Source organism: Notechis scutatus, chromosome 4, assembly GCF_049901735.1.
Source record: "Notechis scutatus isolate UNSWTSFEM ecotype Mainland chromosome 4, rNotScu1.2, whole genome shotgun sequence".
Classification (NCBI taxonomy): domain Eukaryota; kingdom Metazoa; phylum Chordata; class Lepidosauria; order Squamata; family Elapidae; genus Notechis; species Notechis scutatus.
The window spans coordinates 166,693,863-166,698,849 of record NC_142012.1 but is presented as its reverse complement, the minus strand read 5'-3'; the positions used below and the strand labels follow the sequence as shown (position 1 = coordinate 166,698,849).

At 53.6% G+C, this 4,987-nt stretch overlaps 1 pseudogene; it reads right to left on the bottom strand.

The window, feature by feature from the left end:
- Positions 1-61: 61 nt before the first annotated feature.
- Positions 62-3,900, bottom strand: LOC113429564 (cytoskeleton-associated protein 5 pseudogene; annotated as a pseudogene).
- Between the last annotated feature and the right edge of the window lie 1,087 nt (positions 3,901-4,987).

The following is a 4,987-nucleotide window of genomic DNA, read 5'->3' as shown; positions in this document are numbered from 1 at the left end:
AGACTCTTCTTCTGCACCTGGAATTCCTTACTTAAGGCATTTGGGGACGGAGACATTGACTTCACCCAACGTTCTCGGATAAAGCGTTGGTCTTCTGTTTGTTTTCCCTCTCGGACATTATAACCGCTAAGCCGTGTTTGACGTAACTCCGGAAGAGAAGGGAACAGTTTTTCAAGTAGGGTTCTAAGTCAGCTTCGGGATGTTTCTCCTTGAAGTCGTGGAGATCTTCCAGACCAGCCCTGGCGGTTTCCTTCGAGTTGATCTTCTTGAAAATTTCAGCCAACATTTGGTTGACTTCATCCTGGGCTAGAGAAGACAAGCCCGACTCTCTGTCCATGCCAGCTTGTCCCTCAAAGTGGCTGAGAACTTTCCTGAGGTTGGCTTCCAAATCGGAGTCTCCCCTGTCCTCGATCAGCGTGAGATGATCCAAGATCTCCTCGCCCTTCAACTTGCAAAGGGTATGGAGAAGAATCTTCAGGGCCCGCAGTGGATAATTGCTCTGGTATTGCTTTAATTTCTCCTTGGGCAGGACCTTCATGAATAGGTGGACATCCAGCAGGATCTGGTCCAGGTAGATGCGGTCGATGGTCTGAGGAAGCCTCTTGGCTGTTTTCCACAAGCACTTGGCCACCATTTCTGAAAAAGCAAAGAGGTTCGTGGAGGCGGTCATGCTCTCCTGAAGAAGCAGAAGTAAAGAACTAAGAACTCTGGTCTGGTTGGACTTCTCCAAAACCTTCATGACCACCAGTTTGGTGGATTGCTCTTCTGGAAGCTCTTCTACTGGAGAATCCAACAAGAAGCTGATGAGACAACTGATGAGGTCCTTCAGCACTCCAGCAGAAGCTTCCTGGGCCAACAGGTCTACCTGGAAGAGGGAGACCAGGTTGCAAGTGATAGAGTGATAAAACTCGACCACCTGTTCCTTCCGTGCTTCTTCTTCTGCCGTGACATGGAGATGGTGGATGAACTTCATCTGCCGGAGGGTGGCTATCAAAAACGGGTTGATGTGGCTGGACATGAGTTCCACATTGTCCTCCTGCTCCAGAATCTCCTGGATCTGGGCTAAGGCCTCCGTACTTGTAGCAATGCTACCGCTAGCCAAGTGGCAAATGATCATATTGACGTTCAGCGAGGCCCTACTCCCAGCCCGAAGCTCCATATTCATCTCTGGTGGGTCTCCAGCTGCCGGTTTGGGGTTTGGGGAGATGTCCATCTGGTTGACGTTCTCCTGCTCCTGAAGAGAATCTGAATAGTCGTCTTCGATCTGATCTCCAGTTGCGATGGTCCGCCTGGGACCTTCTACACAAGACTTGGTGAGTTGGCTTTCCATTTTCTCCTCTTGGACATTCATAGCTCCTACCTCCCTGATGCTCTCCTCCAAAAGGCCCATATGTTTCTCCGAGATATTCCCAATCACCCGGAATGCTTCTACTCCAAACACGTCCCGCGCGGTTGCGATGACCTTCAGAGCAGCGGTATGGACTGCGTTGTTGTAGTCTCCGGTCAAAACCAGGAGAGTTTTCAGAATTTTGCTGGGGTTGGGCTGGCAGACCTCTGGACCATATTTCTTAAGCATCCATCCCAACTCTTTCAAACATCCTACCCGTTGGTTGGTGTTCTTGGCCTGGGCTCCTTCGAGGAGAAATGAGAATGTCTTGAAGGCCGGATAGATGAAGAACATCTGCTTCACAATTGCCCGGACTTCTTTCAGGATGGATTCTTTGGTTCCTCCCAGCTTCAGGATAAGGTAGGGCAGAAAAGAAGACACCTCGTTATCCGTCAGCTGGTACTTCTCCTCCATGAGCAGATGGAAGAGCCTTTGAAGGTACTCTAGAGTCTTCATGAGAACCCAAGTGTTGGTGTCAAACAACCGAAGGCTGAGCCATTTCAAGATGAGGTCCAGGCAGCTAAGGACCCCATCTTTCTCCGCCTCCAAGTGTTTGGTCATCACTGTCAATGCTTTGATGTGGTGTTGAAAGTTGGAATGAAACATCTCCTCTTGCAACCAGTTGGAGAGGCAGCCAGACATCTGAGCTTTGAGCTGCTCGATATATTTGCTGCTTGGCGTGCTGAAGTTCCACCTGAGGACTTTCAGGGCCTTCTCCTCCTTGGCCCTCTGCTCTTTGGCTTTGGGGACAATCATAAAAATGGGGCCTACCTTGCTGGGACTTTCTTTTAAGGCCACTTTGGTGGAGGACTTTGTGGCTGGGAACCGCTTCGTTTTGGGAACAGTTCCTTCCGAGATGGCTTTTCGGACATCCACGCTCAACTCGTTGGACCCGACATTTTCCGTCGAGGAGGAAGGGGCTGGTAGGCATGGTTGAAGAGGAGCCACGTCTGATCTGGACCAAGACTTGCCTCGTGGGAGCTTGGAAAGGGTTCTGGACAAGCTAAGGGTGGTCTTGGAAGATCTGCTTTCTTGGACTTTGTCCAAGAGGAGGAGGACCTGGTCTCGGGCAGCTGGCTTCAGCTTGCCGGTCGCTTCGCACATCTTCTCGAAGCCAAGGTGGAGAAGGAAAACGGCAGGGCCTCCTGCGCAGCGGCACGGGTTTCCTCGTGCGAATTCTCCAAGGCCGAGTAGAGGTGAGGAACGCAACGGAGAAGGTCGGCAGAAGCCGAGTTGGACGACGGTAGCTTCTCCACCAGCCAGCCCAGGAAGCTCTGTCTGGGGGACACCGTGTCCTTCTTCAGATCTGCGAAGAGCTCATCTCCTTCCAGCCATTCCTTCATGCCGGTTTGCTCGGCCCAGGCCTCAAGGGTGGTGAGCGCCAAGGCCCTCAGGCTACTTTTGCTATCTTTGAGCACTGCCAGGATGGACATCCCCAGGGTCTTGACGTGATGCTTCGCCCCGGGACCCAGGGCCTTGGCGAGCTGCTGGAGGACAACCAAGGTCTGCTTCACCAGAGCTTTGTTGGAGTCGTGCAGGCAAGCTTTCAAGGCCAGCGGGAGGTCTCCCAGGTTGGGTTGGATGGCGACGAGGTCATGGAGGATCTTGGAGATTTCCTCCAGCCCTTCCTTCCTCACCTTCCAGCTGGAGTCCTGCACCTTGGACATCAACTCGACGGACATCTTCTGGCTGAGGTCCACCGTGTTCCTCTTCCGGTAGGGTTGCGCATCTCCTCCCTGCTGCTCGTTGGCGGAGTTTCGACAGAACCTGCAGCGCCCTCGGATTCGAGGTGGCGGGCTTTGGCCGCTCAGTTGTTCAAACCTGGCGTCTATCTGGGACAGGAGAAGGGGCCTCTCATCCTCAAAGAAGACCCTCAGAGGGCTCCCCACGTAGAGGAAGATCACGCCGAGGAGGTTGAATGCGGAGCTCCGCACGTCCGGATGGGCCGCCGACAAGGAAGCTTTGATGTAGCTGACAAACATCTTGGCCTCCAGGCCGTCGAAGCCGAAATCTCGGATGGCTTCCGAGAGCCAGTTGAGCGTTTCTGCGTGAGTCCTGGGGCTGTCTTGCAAGAAGGCAGCTTCGGCGACTTTCTCGGCCGTCCACGGCAAGCCGCAGGCCTCGGCCACCGCCGTGAGGGCTTCCTTGGTGTCGCTGCTGCAGATGACGTCTCCAATCTTATCCACCAGGTTCCCCAAGACGAAGCGGGCGGACGTCCTGGAGAAGTTGCCTTTGCGGGCGATGAGGGTGACAATTTGCAGCTTCTTCTGCATCACCTGGAGTTTGGTTTCGTTCCAGCCGGGGTCCTTGTGGAGCAGCCGGACCAGAGCCTGGCAGGGCACCTGATGGTTCTCCATCTCATCCACGGCCTTCTCCAGCGCCTCGAGGCAGGAAATGCGCTCTTTCCAGTTGCGGCTGTCCAGGAGTTGCAGGCAGGACTTGGGGAGGACTGCGGCAGCTTCCAGCTCACATGATTCTTCTGGCAGTTCCTTCTCGGTCATGTCCTTTGGCATTAGTATCTTGGCTGTCTCTGGGTTCTAGAACCTTGGTCGGCCATGCGCAACATGGCGGCTCAGCCCTCCCTCGGGTGGCGATCAGCTCGGTCAGCACCGAGGACATGCCGAGAAACCAGGCCGAGAGCCAAGGTCACCTTCCTTGGGGAATCTGGCTTGCCACCCACCTCACCCCACTCTGTTCTCCCCAGAGAGGAGACAGTGGTACCCCACTCTTTGGGGGGGCCTTCTTAAGCGGCTGCTACTCCGGCTTATCAGTGGTGAGCTTTCTTGAAGGCCCACAGGGAGGGGGAGAGGGGGAGGCCTTTGTGATGTCACTGATGCCACAACAGAGGGGAGAAAGGCTCCAGGAACAAAGAAGAGCTGACGTCACTGAAAGGATTAGAGCATATGCAGAGTGCGTCTGACTTGACCCCTTGGTTCCCTGCTGAGCTGACCTCCATTGTAACCTGGTGTGTCAGCTCCAAAGTTTCTGGGGGAAATTGCCAAGTTTAGCCGTGGCGGTATTCAAATATTTTTACTACCGATTCTGTGGCGTGGCTTGAGCATGGTATGGCTTGGTGGGCATGGCAGGGGAAGGATATACTGCAAAATCCCCCTTCCCTGCCCACCCCACTAACCTGCTTTCCAGCTCCGTTCTCCTGTGCAGGGCGACCAAAGAAGACCCAGCCGATCAACTGGGACTCAATGGGAGGCGGAGAAGAGATGGGGTTGGCGGGGCCAGTCAGAGGCGGGATTGGCTGGTTCTCTGAACCGCTACCAGTCTGAACCGGGCTGAATACCACCTTTGAAGCTTAGCCTAGTAAAGTAACTTTTAGAATAGAAGAACAGAGTTGGAAGGGACCTTGGAGGTCTTCTAGTCCAACCCCCTGCTTAGGCAGGAAACCTTACACCACTTCAGACAAAGGGTTATCCTTCTGTGAAATGCAAAATGTGGATTCTGCTTCTTTGCTGTAAGTAACTTAAAATGTGTTTTCTCAGCCACTAAATGTACTTCTTTCCGATCTAAGGTTCCTATGTTTTCAGAAGCGCTGCGAAAATTTCGCGAGCTTTGCCTGATATGAAATAATGTTTCTATAGCAAGGAC